This window comes from Rhinatrema bivittatum, chromosome 15, assembly GCF_901001135.1.
Source record: "Rhinatrema bivittatum chromosome 15, aRhiBiv1.1, whole genome shotgun sequence".
NCBI lineage: Eukaryota > Metazoa > Chordata > Amphibia > Gymnophiona > Rhinatrematidae > Rhinatrema > Rhinatrema bivittatum.
The window spans coordinates 5,991,518-6,011,796 of NC_042629.1; the positions used below are offsets into that span (position 1 = coordinate 5,991,518).

A 20,279-nucleotide genomic window follows, 5' to 3' on the forward strand; every position below is an offset into this window, starting at 1 on the left:
GGCTCACCTTATCCACATGTTTATTAACCCCTTCAAAAAATGTAGCAGATTGCAAGGCAAGACTTCCCTTGAATAAGTTCATGTTGGCTATGTGCCCCATTAAACCAAGTCTATCTATTTTCTGTGATTTGTTCTTTAGAATAGTTTCCACAATTTTCCAACAATGAAGTCAGGATCATAGGTCTGTAGTTTCATGGATCATCCCTGGACCTCTTTTAAATATCAGGGTTACATTGGCCACCTTCCAGTCTTCAGGTACAATGGTGATTTTAATTATATTTATTTACACTTACATACAGCAATTTTCAATTTGCATTTTTCAGTGCGGGCTTACAATAAACATCATATACATCACACAAATAAACACTGACAGGATCATTCATCAAAGTGTGTTATAGCGTTAACGCCTGTAATAACACCATAATGTATGCAATATTTATCGTAGCACAAATACAAATTTGGAAATTTGTTCAAAGGAGCGGGATTGGGGAGGGGTCTGGGCAGGATTAATGAAAACAAGGGGCATTATCACGCCATGTGATAGCGTAACGCACACTATTGCACACTTTTAACGCTGGAAATAACTACACCTTTTTTGTAGGTATTAAGCTGTGCAATATGCCCGAAATGTCCGTAATACAAATTCTGTTTCAGGTATTGTTTGGGCATGGAGAGAGGGGAGAGGAAGAGTTGGAGTAGAGAGAGGGAGAGCCGCTGGGATGGCATACATAGTAGTCAACTATTTATATCACTATAGGAGGGCCAGTTTTACATGCAGAGTGAGACATGTGAACAGCACAGTACACCTCAGCACAGTACACCTCAGTGAGAATCTCTTCAAATTCTCTTAGTCTACGCCCCCCCAAGCATCCTAGAATCCAATACCTCCCCTATTCTGGAAATCATAGCAACCCATCTAAACTTAGACTCACCAGCCATTATCTGGGAGACTTCAATCCACGTGGATAAGTCTCCTCTCTCCCCAACTGCGAAGCCTTCCTAACGGCCATGACAGCCTTGGGTTTCAAACAACAAATTAACGAACCTACCCACAAAGCGGGTCATACATTGGACCTTATCTTTACTAATACCGGTATTGACCTCCCAAAACACCCGGAATGCAACAAAGTTCCATGGTCAGACCATTCTAATCTCCGCTGCGTTCTCTGTCAAAACCGACCATAATCACCCCCCCCCTCCCACCTCAATCATTCCTATACAGAAAAACATGCCCCTCTGAGCAACTCGCAAAGTCCTAGCCCCAGATCTATCCAGCATCGACACCACACTCCCAACGCAGCCATACTATCCTGGTCTAAAATAACTGAATCTATAGCAAACACACTATGTCCTCTAACAACAAAACATTAAACACAAGGCAACAAAGAGGCAACCTTGGTTCAATGAGGAACTACGAAAACTTAAACAGTCTCTACGACAGAAGGAAAAAAAATGGAGAAAATCCCCGTCACCTGCATCACTAGCTGAATACAAACGCACCCTCCACCTCTACAAAAACAGCACACTGAAACCAAAAGGGACTACTACTCCAGTAAGATCCACCACCTCATTTTGACTCGAAAGCTTTGTTCAACTACGTTCCAATCTCACAAAAACCTTGGCTCCAGACATCCCTATGGACACAGCACAGACTAAAGCAGACGAACTGGCTCACTACTTCAATAGAAAAATCTGACCTGCTAAACAGTTGACACCAAACCAAATCATCTCAATTCATCATATCTCCACCCAAACAAAAACACTACGCTCAACTACTTCGATCCCATCTCTACTGTGTGAAATTCAAAAGGCTCTGAAGAAAATGAAACCATCACTCACCCTTCGACCAAATCCCCACAAAAATCCTCCTACTAATCCCAGACACTATTTCCAAAACCCTAGCTGACATAATTAATTGCTCCCTAGCCCAGGGTATCTACCCAGATGACCTCAAAATGGCATCGATCAAACCTACTCAAAAAACCAAACCTTAACACCAATGATCCCAGTAATTTCCGCCCCATCTCCAACCTCCCGTTCATAGCAAAAGTCATGGAGAAACTAGTAAACACACAATTATCCAATTACCTTGAGGATCACCAAATACTGTCCCCAACCAATTTGGATTTCGCAGAGCAGCAAGCACGGAAACGCTTCTACTCTCCCTCACAGACTTCCTCCTAACCGGCTTAGACAAAGGACACGCCTACCTTCTAATTCTACTTGACTTTTCGGCGGCATTCGATACGGTCAACCACCACATTCTACTAAACCAATTGGCAAACATCGGAGTCAAGGCACAGCACAGAACTGGTTCAAAACCTTTCTGGAAAACAGAGGATATAAGGTTAAAATCCACAACAAAGAATCTCAGTACCATCCATCTTCACTAGGGGTTCCACAGGGCTCTTCTCCCCCCACCCTTTTCAATATATACTTGCTCCCACTCTGCCACCTCCTCACTAAACTAAACTTGAAACACTTCCTATTCGCAGACGACGTACAGATCGTAATCCCCATAAAAAATCCATTATAACACATTAGAATTCTGGAACAAACTGCCTGACTGAGATCAAACTCCTCCTAACAGTCTTAACCTTATTCTAAATGCCTCAAAAACAGAATTCCTCATTATAGCACCCGAAAACAAAACATCACCACAAACCTACCAGCCAACCTGCAAACCTGCACGTAAGAGACCTAGGAGCAATCATCGATAACCGCCTAAACCTTAAATCATTCATAAACCAAACAACCAAGGACTGTTTTCACAAGTTATCATCCTCAAAAGAATCAGACCACTGTTCCACTCACAAGACTTAGAACAATTCTTCAAGCAATAATCTTCTCAAAGCTGGATTATTGTAATTCTATTCTACTAGGTCTCCCTGCCTCTCATACAAAACCTCTTCAGATGGTGCAGAACACAGCCGCCAGAATTCTGACCAACTCCAGAAATTCGACCACATCACCCCCATCTTGAAAACCCTCATTGGCTTCCCATTCACTACAGAATATGTATAAATCTATTACCACCATTTTCAAAGTCATACATCAACTCGCACCATTAAATCTACAAATACCACTCAAGAAACACACCTCTGTCAGACCAACTAGAGAACACTACAAAGAATCACTTCATGTTCCAAAAGCCAAAACATTCCAACACAAATCTTCGAAGACAGAGCTCTATCCACAGCAGGACCGCGCCTATGGAACTCCATCCCTTCAGAGCTTCGCCAGGAACCATGCCTACCTACTTTTAGGAAAAGACTAAAAACCTGGCTTTTCAAAAAAGCCTACCAGAGTTCAGATTGATCCAGGTTCCCTTTCAACCACATTGTCGCCCCTAACCTTCTTCTTCCCTCATCCTAGTGTAAACCCCTCCACCAATAGTCTACACTTCCTGATTTCTTTAGCCCTCGACGTCCTCTAGACACAGATCCATTATGCATACTATGTAAATATTCACTGTAAATGCGTTTTACTATGTAAATATTCCTGTCCCTTTCTCTCTTTCCTCCTATCCCAGTTGTTAACTTCCTTGTTCATTGTAACTATTTTTTCGCACCAGTTCAATACCTCTAGTTCTATGTTCAATGCACGACTTGTTAAATGTAAACCGACTTGATGCAACCTTGGTCGTGAAAGCCGGTATAGAAAATAATAAAATAAATAAATAAAATAATGTCATTTGAGTGCAGAAAGTCACTAAAAGATGAGATTTCTACAGTGTTATCTTGCCCTAGCTTGATGGGCTCTTTACCAGGGTACTATCAAACTAGGGCGAGAGAACACTGACGTAATCTCATCTTAGTCTGCCTTTCCGCACTCCAAATGACTTCAAATCTTCACTGAGGTGTACTATACTGTTTGTACGTCTCACTCTGCATGTAAAATTGTCCCCAAAACCCTACACCACTACCAAAACCTCAACTCAAGTTACTAGCTGGCCCTCCTATAGTGATAAATAGTTGACCTCTTAGAAGGCCTTATAAAGAGTATCTTTCTCTCATGGGGTGCAAAAACTTTAACGCACGTCACGATAAATTATCTATGCATAGCGTACCCCTTTTTCTTATCGCAGACCTTATCCATGCGAAAATTATAGTATTTTGATGAATCTAGGCCTGACTTTAACATCAGCAATCATAAGCTTGTTTAAAAAAGTAACTCTTGAGACCTTTCTTGAATTTTCATTGTGTAATTTGTACGGGATTGAATTCTATAAAGTTGGTCCTGATATTGCCAAGGCCTTCTCCTTGTTTCCTGCAACTTACAGATTTTTAAGAATGGAATTTCCAACAAATTCTGTTTTGTGCACTGTAATGCACCAGTTGGCATATAACTCTTAAATTTTTCATTGCAACTTTTTTTTTTTTTTGCATCATATACATCGTAGTTAGTACCTTAAAGTTAATCCTATACTGTACTGGCAGCCAATGTAATCTCTGTAGATGAGGGGAGATTTGCTCAGCATATGAAACTCCTAATACTGTTCTGGCCCAGCGTTTTGTATCAGTTGCAAAACTCTAAAAAAAAAAAATTATAGGCAAGGCAGGGTAAATTGCAATATTGTGATCTATACAGCACCGATGCCTATACCACCATTCGCATATCATGAAGAATTTTTAAAAAAGTGCTTTAACAATCTAATAGTCTTTAATTTATATTATTTATTTTTAACTTTTACACCGATGTTCCTGTATAGGATACATATCGCACTGGTTTACATGAAACTGAACTGTCGCTGAGGGGCGGATACAGTGAAACAAGTGGTACAATGAACATGCGGAAACAATGAACATGTGGAATATTAGCAATACATTATGATATAATAAAATAACAAAATAAAATGATAGTAAAATAGATTACAATAATAATATATAACATAAAATTAATAAAATAAATAGAAACATAGGGTTATGCCTGATGAACCTTCTAAATCATCTTTAGGAGAAAGTAACATGGTGGGAGAGGTGGCGTAACTGGATAGAATGGCTTAGAGAGGTGGCGTTACTGATGGATAACAGGAAAAAACTAACTTGGTAAGCGGGCAGGTTATGTAAACAATGGAGTGCCTCAGGGATCTGTACTTGGGCCGGTGCTTTTCAATTATATATAAATGACCTGGAAAGGAATACGACGAATGAGGTTATCAAATTTGCAGATGATACAAAATTATTCAGAGTAGTTAAATCACAAGCGGATTGTGATACATTACAGGAGGACTTTACAAGACTGGAATATTGGGCATCCAAATGGCAGATGAAATTTAAAGTGAACAAGTGCAAGGTGTTACATATAGGGAAAAATAACCCTTGCTGTAGTTACACAATGTTAGGTTCCATATTAGGAGCTACCACCCAGGAAAAAGATCTAAGCATCATAGTGGATAATCCTTTAAAATCGTGGGCTCAGTGTGCTGCAGCAGTCAAAAAAGCAAACAGAATGTTAGGAATTATTAGGAAGGGAATGGTTAATAAAACGGAAAATGTCATAATGCCTCTATATTGCTCCATGGTAAGACGGCACCTTGAATCCTGTGTACATTTCTGGTCACCGCATCTCAAAATAGATATAGTTGCGATGGAGAAGGTACGGAGAAGGGCAACCAAAATGGTAAAGGGGATGGAACAGCTCCTCTATGAGGAAAGGCTGAAGAGGTTAGGGCTGTTCAGCTTGGAGAAGAGACGGCTGAGGGGGGATATGATAGAGGTCTTTAAGATCATGAGAGGTCTTGAACGAGTAGATGTGACTCTGTTATTTACACTTTCGAATAATAGAAGGACATGGGGGCATTCCATGAAGTTAGCAAGTAGCACATTTAAGACTAATCGGAGAAAATTCTTTTTCACTCAACAAACAATAAAGCTCTGAAATTTGTTGCCAGAGGATGTGGTTAGTGCGCAAGCCAGTGTGCATGATATAAAACCCATTGGCCGCACGTGCATGTGCAGGTGGCACGCCCGAGGGGGGGGGGGGGTGTGAATTTTTGCAAAGTCTGTGCGGCAACTCAATTGGGCCTTTCCCAGTTCCCTAACCCTCTTCTTAACCTTCCTTCCCCTTCCCCTCTCTCCCCACCCCCTAAACCTAACCTACCTTGCCTCAATTTTTTTATTTTATTACTTACTGCTCCTCGGGAGCAGAAGAAGTTTATGCACGCTGGCTGGCTGCCGGCGTGCACTTCCCCAAGACAGCTGCTAATGGCCACGGTCCTGGCCAGTTGCCCAGCCCCAGAACACGCCCCCCAGCCTGCCCTTTTCTCAGGGCCTGGCAGTTGTGCGCATATCGCCACTTACGCGCGTGGCTGGGCCCTTTTGAAAATGTGCGCGGCATGCCCAGGGCCCAACCACGCACATAAGTGGCGATTTTAATGTGCATAGCCAATTTAAAATTTGGCTGTTAGAATTTAGAGAAGGAGACCTGAAAAAGAAATTGTGAGGAAAAAAAATGAACACAGATGAAGCCCTACAAACAAAATCAAAATGAAAGCAAGAAGCACCACGGAATATGTGCCACGCATTCTGCAGAAGAAAGAAACAGAGGAGGCCTCGTGATGCACACTCATAGGCTGTCCTGATTGCACACGTGCAGAAAGTGCTTCTAGTCTTTCCTGGCTATGGCTAGGGCATGTTTCATAGTGACATGTTAAATAACAACCCATATGTCAGACTGATTTAACTTGCTTGTTCATGAAGAAAATATTAATCTTTAAACAGTCTGAAAGCAAACAATTTTTTCACATTCTTTGTCAATAACCTGTATTTTATTTAATAAAATTTCTATTCTGCTGATCCAAAATTCTTGGCAGATTACAACATACACTCATAATAAGTAACAAAACTACACAGATAAGACATAAAATAAATTCAGCAAATCATAAGACTGCAGACATGCTGGAAATGCATATCAAAGCATAATTAACCTATAGGAATGCTGCAAGATGCATAAATGGCTAGACAACAAAGGTGAGAAGAAACAGATAAGTCCTTAGGATCTTTCTAAACAGGCAAGGGTCTGCTTCTCATCTAATCTCTTCATGCAACTCATTCCAGAGCACAGGCAGTCATGGAAAACATTCTGTTTCTTAATTTAGTTAACTTAATTAGTTTGAAGAATAGTATCTCTAAGAGATTTTGAAATGCAGAGTGATAGCTATGAACTGAGCAGATGAAGCTAGACAGGCCAAGACCATGGATGGTTTTAAAGATAAGGCACAGAACCTTGAATCTCAAACAGGAAGGTCCTCAACATTTCTAATGTAAAAAGTACAAAAAGAACATCAGTGCAAAAGTAGCTCCGTATCATGAGTGAGAGGGTAAAAAAACTGGGATGAAACAGTGAGACTACTGGGAGGCTATTTCATTTTGAGTCTGTGACAAAACTGTTTTGAATATGAAGCCTTTGGACTTGTATAGTGATGACTAAATTAAATATTTATTTTATCATGCTACTATTCATCCTGAACCTTAGCACTATTTACAAAAATCTGCAAAACATTCAGTGAAAGCAGGAAATTATGGGAACAAAAGAGAAGCTAATAAACCCCAGATCTGAATTCCACAGCCTTTACATTTCCCTAGGCATTGGTGCATTGCCACTAAAATCTCAACATTTCTTCTTCCATACTTTGCAAATTCCATCTGTCTCCCTTTATCTTCATTATACAAAATCCAAAACCACAATGGCAACTCAACAGCATTTAAAATAAGGAGGTCCGCTAGCCCAAAAGCAAAATATATAAAATACATACCGACTAGTATATGCAGTTTTCAAATGAGCTTCTTTTGCCTTGCTCAAACTCTGGGTTGATCAAAAGTTACAAACTATTCATCTTCTGTAGCTATATTCATTGCATTCAGTTCATTAAACTCAAGGAACAACTCCTTCTCTTGTCTTATGATAACTGAACTCATGCTGAGAGTCATATGACTCCTACTATTTTACAGTATTGAAAAACTAGAACTGCAACATTTCAGGGTACATTCAGCTTTCTATTATACCACCATATTCTGCCAGTTTAATATACTAACTAGCTTAAGTATATTTGCAAGCTTATTTTCTTTCTATATAAATATAGGTCAAATGTATTATCTGCAAAAATGAAATGTAGTTTTAAAATACAGTATATATGGTATTGCATGTTGATTAACTGCCTCATTTCTATATTTTCTTCAGTTAGTTCACTAAAACATATTGCAACCTACAAAGAATACTGTTTCCTGTTTATAACAAATGTGTATTTTATCTTTACCTAAATGTTTTAGAATATATTGTTGTGAACCTGCCCACGAGAAGCACAGGCAGGTCCCCCCACCTCCTGCGGCCAGTCAGGCCGCCGATGCCTTTCCTTCGTGGCAAGCCTGCCGCTGCCTCTGGGCTCCTCTGTAGACGTCCTCGGCCCTGCTCGGCAGGACTGAACAGCCAGGAGCCTTCCCACGTGGCCGATGCTGCTCCGGCTCCCCGACGCTCCTCCTGGGGTCCTCAGATGGCAGGAAGCCGTCCTCGCCGCTGCCGGGGTCTTCGACCGGCAGGGAGGCTGTCCCTGCCGGTGCCTGCAGCCAGCCTGCCTTTCCCTGCGTCTGTGTCAGTGAGCAGGGGGACGCCGCTGTCCCTGGTGCTGTTTCCTCTTCCTGCTTCCTCTTAGGCGCCGGGCACGCCTCTTCACTTCATTTAAAGGGCCCGCAGCCAGATATGCCCCGGGCTCCACCTGATGACAACTTCCTGCTTCATCCCTATTTAAGGGCCTCTCTTCAGTCACTCCTGACCTTCGGATCAGGTTCCACAGTTGTCTGTGTCTTCTGACCGGTCCAGGTCCTCCGTGGTCTTCTCCTGTGTTGACGGCTTCGTCTTCATGTTCCTGATGCCCTTTGTCCGTGCCCCAGATATCTTCAGGTTCCTGATGTCCTTTGTCCATGTCTTCAGATGTCTTCATGTTCCTGATGTTCTTCGTTCATACCTCCTGATGTCCGATGTCCTTCCTGATGCCTTTGCCTTCGCCTCTGCCTCCATGCCTTGGTTCCCTGATGTCCACTTTCCTGGCGTGCCGTTGTCGTGGTCCACGACCAGTCCCGGGCGGGCTGTTTGGGTGCCTCACGGTACAAAGGCCATCCTCATCTCCGCAGTGAAACCCTCCGGAAGACTTCTGCTTCAGTCCTAAGTTTTTAATCCTTGAGAATAGTTGAATCCTGTGCTTGAATCTTGTCCTGGTCTTCGGAGCCTATTGCAATTCGCATCCGTCCATGTCAAGACTCTGTTCGAACCTGCTCCGCACCAGTGTGGTCCGCGACCAGTCCCGTGGGTGGACTGTGTAGGGCGTGCCCCGGTGCAGGCCTCTTCAGTATCTTTGTCATGTTCCGGTATCAGCTTCCACTATCCCTCCTGGAGTCTGCTTTGAGCCCAGCGAGGTCCGCGACCAGTCCCGTGGGTGGACTGTGTACGGCACACTGCGTCACAGTCTCGACCCAGCGCTTTGATCCTTGCCTTAGTCTACAGTGTCCTCACTTCAGTCTTTGTCCAAAGTCTTTTGTGTTCTAAGGACTCCATCTGCCCTTGTCTCTGTCCGGCCTGCAGTTATCCAGCGGCAGGTCCAAAAGGGCTTAGAACGGTCGGAGGACTGTTCATTGATCAACATTGCGTTGTTGGTCATCCTGGGGTGTGCAGGTCCGGTAGAGGGTCAGACCTCCATCCTTGTCTTCGCTTCAGCCTTGTCCTGCTCCTTGTTACCCGTGCTCGCACCAGCTCACCTCCGGCGGTGTGTCTTGGGGCTCCTCCCAGAGTCATGCCGTGGCCCAAGGGCTCACAACACCCGCTTTAGAAACGACCGCACCTCCACGCTTGTAACAATAGCCGAAGGCCTTCGAACCCTCGGTTCGTAACAGCTGCCGGAGGTCGTGCTCAACATATCTATTAGTTAAAATTTGTAACCTATCATTAAAATCATCCATTGTACCTGAAGACTGGAGGTTGGCCAGTGTAACCCCAATATTTAAAAAAGGTTCCAGGGGCGATCCGGGTAAATATAGACCAGTGAGCCAGACTTCAGTGCTGGGAAAAATAGTGGAAACAATTCTCAAGATCAAAATCGTAGAGCATATAGAAAAACATGATTTAATGGGACACAGTCAACATGGATTTACCCAAGGGAAGTCTTGCCTAACAAATCTGCTTCATTTTTTGAAAGGGTTAATAAACATGTGGATAAAGGTGAACCGGTAGATAGTGTGTATTTGGATTTTCAGAAGGCATTTGACAAAGTCCCTCATGAGAGGCTTCTACGAAAACTAAAAAGTCATGGGATAGCAGGCAATGTCCTTTTTTGGATTACAAACTGGTTAAAAGACAGGAAACAGAGAGTAGGATTAAATGGTTAATTTTCTCAGTGGAAAAGGGTAAACAGTGGAGTGCCTCAGGGATCTGTACTTGGACCAGTGCTTTTCAATATATATATAAATGATCTGGAAAGGTGTTATACTCTGGTGCTTTTAGTGTGCCCTTGGGCCTCAGCCCGGGCCAGACCTTCAGGGCTGAGCCAAGGGTTGACGGTGGCTCCACATGGCTAACAGGCTGACCCTCTGCCAGGCCTGCAAGCTCCCAAGGCCAACACCCAAGGATGTTGGAAGTTGAATGGTCCTCCGACCATTCCGAGCCCTTTCGGACCTGCTGCGAACAGCTTGGAGCAGCAGGCCTGGCCTGAGGTTGAGGGCAGACTGAGGCCTTGACACGAAGACAGGACTATGGTCGATGTGGCGGCATTGCAGACAAAACTTGGTTGATGCGGCGGCATCACTGATGAAGACACATGACAACAGCTGGGTTGGTGCAACGGCATCCGGGCAAGAAACTTGACAACAACTGGGTGGATGCGACGGCATCCGGGCAAGGAACTTGACATCCAAACAAAGCAAGACACAAGGCATGGACATTGGCACTGTCTCTCAGGGCGCCCTACTCAGGCCACCCGCAGGACTGAGTCGCGGACCACCCTGTCCCACTGCGCGCCTTACACAGCCCTTGCAGGCTGATCACAAACCACGAAGAGAACGGGACAGCGCAGGAAAGACCCAGGCAAGGAGGGTCTCCAATGACGAAGCCGTTGTCACCCGAAGCTTCCTGTAAGGCTGGCGGTAACAGAGGCTCCGGAGAACAGAGACCAATCCCACCTGCAGACCGCACCAGTCTCGAGCATACACCATCCGGGAACCATGGCTCTGCAGGAACGGAAGGCTCGGGAGCACCAGACGAAGACACAGGGAAGAACATCCTGGAAGGAAGACACATCAGGAGGTGGAAGATCATGACGAGACTTCAAAACATGGACCGGGATGTCAGGCAGAACACCAAGACAAGAAGACGTGGTAGAAGGCAGATGAGACGAGGAGCTCCACGAAAAACAGAAGACCTTACAAGTTCTGGCAGGCAAGAGCCTCCAGAGGGAAGTCACGATGATGCAGGGCGAGGAACAGACTGACGAAGCAGCCCTTTATAGGGCTAAAGCAGGAAGTCCCATTAAAGGTGGGGCCAGCACACTTCCTATGCCTGGCCCTTTAAATCCGGCAGAGAGGCACGGGCCAGCGCCTAAGAAGCAGCAGGAGCAGGGCTGTGCAGGACCGTGGACAGTGGCCTGCACAGCGTCATCGCATAAGATGCTGTAAGAAGCAGGACTGAGCCTGGACGCAGGCCTGATGTAGGCAGCGGCTCCAGCCGCTGCGGGAGGCCCCGGGGGCGGCTCCATCCACCACTCGAGCCCGGGGATGCGGCCTTAGCGCCGCAAAGAAGCTGGTGACGTCGGGGGCGGTCCCAGCCCCGAAGAAAGATACAGAAAGGCCGCGGCTCCGACCGCGGAGCAGAGGAGGAACCAGCGCGGCCTCCAAGCCGCGGGGGCAAGCAAGACTGCGGCTCCAGCCGCGTTGGAGGCCCGACGGCAGCATCCTGCTGCGTCGGGGGAAGACAGCACGGCCTGGTGGAAACCCACAGGCAGCAGTCCATAACAAAAGAAATATTACGAGTGAGGTTATCAAATTTGCGGATGATACAAAATTATTCAGAGTAGTTAAATCACAAGCAGACTGTGATACATTACAGGAGGACCTTGCAAGACTGGAAGATTGGGCATCCAAAAGGCAGATTAAATTTAACATGGACAAGAGCAAGGTGTTGCATATAGGGAAAAATAACCGTTGCTGTAGTTACACGATGTTAGGTTCCATATTAGGAGCTACCACCCAGGAAAAAGATCTAGGCATCATAGTGGATAATACTTTAAAATAGTCAGCTCAGTGTGCTGCAGCAGTCAAAAACAAAAGAAATAGAATGTTAAGAGTTATTAGGAAGGGAATGGTTAATAGAACGGAAAGTGTAATAATGCCCCTATATCGCTCCATGGTGAGACCGCACCTTGAATACTGTGTACAATTCTGGTCGCCGCATGTCAAAAAAGATATAGTTGCGATGGAGAAGGTACAGAGAAGGGCAACCAAAATGATAAAGGGGATGGATCAGCTCCCCTATGAGGAAAGCCTGAAGAGGTTAGGGCTGTTCAGCTTAGAGAAGAGGCGGCTGAGGGATGGGGGATATGATAGAGGTCTTTAAGATCATGAGAGGTCTTGAACGAGTAGATGTGACTCGGTTATTTACACTTTCGAATAATAGAAGGACTAGGGGGCATTCCATGAAGTTAGCAAGTAGCACATTTAAGACTAATCGGAGAAAATTCTTTTTCACTCTGCAATACAATAAAGCTCTGGAATTTGTTGCCAGAGGATGTGGTTAGTGTAGCTGGGTTCAAAAAAGGTATGGATAAGTTGTTGGAGGAGAAGTCCATTAATGGCTACTAATCAATTTTACTTAGGGAATAGCCACTGCTATTAATTGCATCAGTAGCATGGGATCTTCTTAGTGTTTGGGTAATTGCCAGGTTCTTGTGGCCTGGTTTTGGCCTCTGTTGGCAACAGGATGCTGGGCTTGATGGACCCTTGGTCTGACCCAGCATGGCAATTTCTTATGTTCTTATATATATTTCAGAACCTTTTTATTTTTGATAGTGCAGACCACACATCTAACCTCAAGCAGACCATTTTTAATGTAACAGCTAGAAATCAGCAGCAAAATCAGAATTATATCTAACTTATAATTTGCTTACTTTAATGCACTAGTGCTATAAAAATGGGGGGGGGGGTTTGCATTTAATTGTATTTATTTTATTTTTAAATTTAGATTCTGCCTTTCAGACACTTCAAAGCAGTTTCCATTCAGGTACTGTACGTATTTCCCCTTCCCCAGAAGATTCACAATCTAACCAGGTCATTCATCAAAATATGTTAGGGCCCTAACACCTGCAATAAAATCATACTTTCAATTCTAGGCAGGTTTGTGGGGGTGGGGTGGGTAGGGGGGGTGGGGTTACATACATAATCAGAGGAATTTGGTACATCAGTTATATCAAATTTGTAGTTAATTCCTCTGTGTATGTAAAACCAACCCTACAAATCTGCCCAGAGTTGAAATTGTCCCCCTCTTACAGTGGTAAGGGATCTTGGGGTACCCCAAAATCCCTTTCATTTCTTTCGCCCCCCCATCACATAGAGCTCTTTTGGATTACTGCATCCCAGATGCATGACAATGCACTTCTTGGCATTGGATCCCATCTGCCAAATCTTTGACCACTCTTCAAGCTTTCTTAAATCACTTTTCATTCTCTCTACTCCTTCAGGCATGTTCAGTCTGTTGCAGATCTTAGAATCATTTGTAAACAGACATACTTTATCTTCTATCCTTGCCGCAATGTTGCTCACAAAGATTAAACAGAACCTGTCCCAACACCAATGCCTGTGGCACTCAGCTTAACATGGCTCTCTTTTCAAAGTAGAGTCTATTTACCATTACATGCAGTCTATCAGTCAGCCAGTTTGTAATCCACACCATCACCTTGGCGCTCACTCCCAAGCTTCTCATTTTATTCACAAGCCTCCTATGCAGGACTATATCAAAAGCTTTGCTGAAATCCCAGTAGATCACATCGAGCGCTTTTCCTTGATCCAATTTTCTAGTCACCCAATAAAAAAAAAATCAATCAGATTTGACTGACAGAACCTTCCACTCATGAATCCATATTGCCTTGGGTCCAGTAACCCACCAAATTGTAGATAGTTCTCTATCCTTTCCTTCAGCAGCATCTCCCATTAATTTTCTCACCACTGATGTGAAGCCAACTAGCCTGTAGTTTCCATCCTCCTCTCTGCTACCAATCTTATGAAGCAGGACCACCACTGCTCTCTTCTCCAATCCTGTGGCACCACTCCCGTTTCCAGGGATCTACTGAACAGGTTCTTCAGCGGACCTGCCAGCACATCTCTGAGCTCCCTCAGTATCTTGGGATGTACCTCATCCGGCCCCATGGCCTTGTCCATTTTCAGTTTTCCTAGTTCTTCTCATACATTCTGTTTCGTAAATGGAGTTTCATCTACCCCATCCCCATCTACAATCCTGTCTACCAGCAACAGTTCTTCTCCAGGTTCTTCTTTAGTGAACAATGAACTGAAGGATTTGTTTAATATTTCTGCCATTTCTTCATCTCTATCCACACATTGTTCCTTGTTACCTTTCAATTTTACTATACCACTTCAGACCTTCCCTTCTTTCTCTGATATATCTGAAAAATGTTTTGTCACCTTGCTTATCCTCTTTGGCAATCCTTTCTTCCGCTTGACCTTTTGCTTTCCTGATTTCTTTGTCTTCCTCAGTTTCACCAGTTATTCTTCCCTGTGTTCCTTTTTGGGATCCTTTATACTTCTTGAATGCTGTTTTTGCTTTATTTTTTTCAGCCACTTCCTTTGACAACCAGATCAGTTTCTTTTTCCTCTTTCTTTTGTTTACTTTTCTTATAGATTTGTTGCCTTTGTAATAGGTTTCAGTTTGGCCCACTGTTGTTCCACCTCACCCATTTTCTCCCAGTCTTCCAGTTCTTCCTCTAGGAACATTCCCATTTTGACAAAGTCTGTATTTGTGAAATTCAAAACTTGGGTCCTTGTATGTCTTCTCTGTATCCTGTTTGCAATATCAAAACATACCTGTCTGATGACCACTAGTGCTGAAGTGGCACCTACTCGGACATATGAGCCATTATCCCCATTTGTGAGCACCAGGTCAAATATCACACCCTCCCTCATGGGTTCCATTACCATTTGTTTTAGCAGAGCCCCTTGAGGGGTATCCACCATCTCTCTACTTCCTGTAGATTCTGCAGAAGGGATACTCCAATCCACATCCAACAGATTAAAATCTGTTGCGACCGTCGCTGCCCAATGGCTTCACTCTGCCTACCTTTCCTTTCTTGCGATTCCTCCTGCTCCTCATGGACGCTTGGCTGCCGCGGCGTCCATCTGTCGTCCTCTCTGCGTCCCCGGACCGGCTTGGGCGCTGCCTCCCGCCATGCTCTTCAGGTACCTTAGGACGCGCTCGCCGTGCAGCCCTCATTCTTATTTCCTCATTGGCAAGTTCCTCAGGGGCGTCCCCCTGTGATGACGTCATGCTGCTCGGATATTTAAGCCTATTGTTTATTGCTAGCCGTTGAGTTAGCAAGGGTGATCTTACGGATGGGATTTCTCTCCATACCCAGCTACTCTGCCTTCTAACTCCTATTGAACTTTTTCTGCTATCGGGGGTACCCACTCCTTGGGGGACTCATTGTTTCTTTCAGGTCGCTATCAGGTAACCGGTACTCGCTCCTCGAGGGCCCATGATCCCTGACTCTCTGCCTGCATCTCTCTCCTCTTCTACTTGGAAGAATTCTCTACAGACACCATCAGTGAGTACTATTATCATCTACTCCTCAGAGCTGTCCCTGGAACCAGGTACTCGCTCCTAGAAGGCCTGCCTCCGTTCCAGCGCCAGTTCCATCTCTTACGTGGAACCGCTGTGTGAGTACTTTGCCAACGAGTCTCTCTACCTCCAGGGACCTGGTACTCGCTCCTCGAGGGTCAGCTCTCCCTATCTCAGGGCTTCTCCATATTTGAGACTCTGTGAATGTTCTATTGTACTCACTTTCTCAGTTCTCTCCACTACAGCACTGCTACCAGAGGAACCGCTTGTCCCAGTGCCCTGGGGAATACTAGCCCAGCCGGGCTACAACATTTGAGACTACTGCCACCTCTGGTGGCTTCTCAAACTGTCTAAATAAAGAACTATCTGAGCCTGACCTGTGGCCCCTCACGGGACTTCTCCCCGTGGGCATGGTCAGCTGCCACAGTGTCCAAGGGTCCACCCAAACCTCACTAACTATAACAAAATCTCGATTCCATGATGACGCGAAAAGGAACAGCCGTTTAAGATCCGTGCTCCTTGGAGGTTGATTTTAATATTAATAAATACGGCAGTTTTTAAAAATATTTTTCATCTTCGAAATAGCTGCAATAACTATTGAATATCGCTAGAATATTGCTGTGAAAAAAAATGGCTGGAAAAGGCAAGAAATCAACAAATGAAAAGGCTTTAATACTGGATTCAACGGAAACTGTTTCAGAGCTGTTGCTGCGGGAGCTTACAAAAGCTGTTTCAGAGGCAGTGTCAGTGACTATACAAGACCAGCTTCAAAAAATACATACTTCTCTTGAAGAATTACATGAAAAGTTATTGAATCAAAATTTATTGGTGACAGAAATTGATCACAAAATGGAAAAACATGAGGAAACTTTAGAGCTTCTTAAAACTGACTTAATAACTTTGAAAAATAAAAATAGAATCCTGGAAGAAAAAATTGAGGATCTTGAAAATAATAACAGAATTAATAACTTACGTATTTTGGGATTACCAGAGAGTGTGAATGGTGAAGCTCTGCTGCAGTGGTGTGAGAAAGATCTTCCGGGACTGCTAGCTATTGAATCACATGATCGGCACTTGTGGGTGGAGAGAGTATATCGGCTGGGTCCCTTGCTGCAATCAGCTCAAAAACCAAGACCAGTAATTGTTAAATATACTACATTTTTTTAACAAATTGAAGATTTTAAATGCTTATAAAAAGAAACAAAATACTTTAAAGTATGGGAATAGTAAAATGTTGATGTTCCCAGATTTTTCTAATAAAGTTATTGCAGCACAAAGAGAATTAACCCCTTACTGCTCACAACTGTTTAAGATGGGCATAAAGTTTTCATTACAGTTTCCAGCAAGAATGAAAGTTTATTATAAGGGAGAAACAAAGATACTCATTACCAAAGAAGATGCAAAATTATTTATAGATAGTCTGCAACAAAATGACATATAATTCAAACTACTTTAAATACAAGAAAAGGATTGTGTAATGTTTGTTTGCAGATGAATCAGACTTGGAGAACTGTTTAATATTCTGCCAATTCAAATTTTTCTTTTTTCAATCTCCGGAGCCCTTCTACTTGGTGTTTGTTTAAGTAATATTAAGTTATTTATATTGAAGGATGGATGATAATAAGTTTGTGGGGATATAGAAATTAAGGGAAAGTTTAAGGGAAAAAAGGGTTAAAGTAGAGTTAGATAGGGAAGGGTTAAGGTTAATGAAAAAAAAATATATATATAAGGAGTTGGTTATTTATGTATCTTTATGGTTACAAGTATATTTAATATTATGGGAGGATAGCCTAAGCTGGGGGGCTATCTTCTTTTTAGAAAGTAAATATTTATTGAAATATAATTTAAAATATATTTTAAGGTGATTTAAAAATATGTTCACTTAATGTAGATGGTCTTCATTCTCCAATAAAAAGAAAAAAAATGCTAACTGAGTTAAGACGTAAAAAAGTAAATATTGCTTTTTTACAAGAAACACATTTATTAGACATTGAACATCATAAATTGTGTAGAGAATGGGTAGGTCAATGCCATTTTGCATCATATACAAATAGACAGAGAGGAGTTGCTATTTTAATAAATAAAAACACATTATTTGAAGTAGAACATAAAATTGCTGACCCAGAGGGTAGATATGTTTTAGTTGTAGGTAAATTATATGGTAGAAGTTATCTTTTGCTTAATGTATATGCGCCTAATTGTTATTCACATAATTTCTTTTCCTTATTGGTTGCTAAAGTAATTCAATGGGAAACATATTCATTAATTTTAGGTGGTGATTTTAATATTACAGACAATCCTTATATAGATTGTAAACCACCAAAAATACCAAAGAAAAATCAAGCGGATATAGGGATAGGATTTTTGATTCAAGAATTGCATTTGATTGATACTTGGCGTTTTTTAAATATAAATGCTCAAGAATTTTCTTTTTTTTCAAATTCTCATAAAGTTTATTCAAGAATTGATTATATATTATTATCTGAGTCACTTTTTGATAAATTAATTTCTTGTGAAATGATAGAGGTTGCCTTCTCTGATCATATGTTAGTTTTAATGACTATATCTTTGGGAGTAAAGATTAAAAAATATGGATCTTGGAGAATGCTTCCTTGGCTTGCTGAGGATAAAGAGTTCAATATATTTTTAAGAGAAAAATGGAAAGAATATAAAGATTTTAACTTTTTAGATAATATAGAAGCAGGAGTGTTTTGGAATGCTGCTAAAGTGGTATTAAGGGGTCATATTATTTCATATTGTAATTATAAACGAAAACATAACACTAGGAAAATATTAGCTTTAACTAAACAATTGTCTGAACTTCGTAGAATTCATATTAAATATATGACTAATGCAATTCAAGATAGATTATTCAAAACAAAACAAGATTTAAATATATTATTAAATAAAAAAACACAAGCAAATTTATGGTTTTATAAATATAAATTACAACAATGGGAAATAAAACTGGTAAATTATTAGCTAATTTAGTACGTAAAAGAACACCTAGATCCATTATAACTCGTTTAGTTTATAATGATAGAGTAAATTTGACTACAAAAACAATTATTAGAGCTTTTAGAGAATTTTATCAAAATTTATACAGTGCTGGTGAAATTAATATTAATTCTCAAAAATTATTTTTTGATAAATTATCTTTACCTAAATTAACAGAGAAACAAAAAGAATTTTTGGATTTACCAATAACAGAAATGGAGATTAGGAGAGTAATAACACAGTTAAAAACAGGTAAAGTTGCAGGACCAGATGGATTTGGACCTGAATTTTATAAAATATTGTGTGATTCTATACTTAGTCCATTGAAAAATATGTATCATTCCGTATTCAAAAGAGGATATTTTGAAGAAGGACATAATTTGGCTACAGTTGTTGTCCTTTTAAAACCAGATAAAGACAGTGATTTACCTGAATCATATCGTCCTATTTCACTTTTAAATCAAGACATAAAGATTTTAACATCAATATTGGCGAATAGAGTAAATGAAATTATTTCATCATTAATACACCATGATCAGACAGGGTTTATTAAAGGGAGAAAATCGTCATCAAATTTAATTAAATCCTTGTTAGCTTTATTTATGAATAAAAAATCTATTCAAAAAGATATGTTATTAAGTCTTGATGCTGAAAAAGCATTTGACAGGGTAGAATGGAAATATTTGTTTTGGATTTTGAAGGAATATAACTTTGGAATACATTTTCTTGATTGGATCAAATTATTATATTTTCGACCAAAATCACAAATTTTAATTAATGGTTTTTTATCTGAAAAATTTGAATTGAATAGAGGAACAAGACAAGGATGCCCTTTATCACCATTATTATTTATATTGTCACTTGAGCCATTAGCTATTAGATTACGTCAATTGGAAATGTTTAAAGGTATAAATATAGGAAATAAAACTTTAAAGTTGAGCATGTTTGCAGATGATATGCTACTTTTTATAGGAAATCCAGAATATAGTATATCTTTAATTATAAAAGAAATATCTTTGTTTGGATCATTTTCAGGATTTAAAATTAATTACAAAAAATCTCAAGCCTTTCCTATAAACCCTTCATTGAAAGATAATTGGAATACAGTATTCCCATTTACATGGGCAAATGAAACATTAAAGTATTTGGGGATTCATTTAACATATTCTTATAAAAAATTATATAATTTAAATTTAGTTATGGTAATGGATAAAATAGAAAAATTATTAATTAAATGGAGAAATCTTCCTTTATCACTAATGGGTCGATGTGCATTAGTTAAAATGATAATATTACCAAAATTATTGTATATCATACAAATGTTACCCATATGGATAAAACAAACAGATATTTTAAGATTGCAATCAATAATTAATAAATTTATTTGGAATGGTAAAAGAGCAAGATTAAATTATAATATTTTAATATTTGAGAAAGAAAAAGGTGGTTTGAATATTCCT

General features: G+C 41.3%; 1 long non-coding RNA gene across 1 annotated transcript in view; it reads right to left on the reverse strand.

The window, feature by feature from the left end:
- LOC115076880 overlaps positions 1-16,938 on the reverse strand; it is a 50,051-nt gene extending 33,113 nt beyond the window's left edge. The window contains exon 1 of the long non-coding RNA XR_003852894.1: positions 16,796-16,938. This is a non-coding gene — a long non-coding RNA (uncharacterized LOC115076880). The remainder of the gene's footprint in view (positions 1-16,795) is intronic.
- Positions 16,939-20,279: the final 3,341 nt, after the last annotated feature.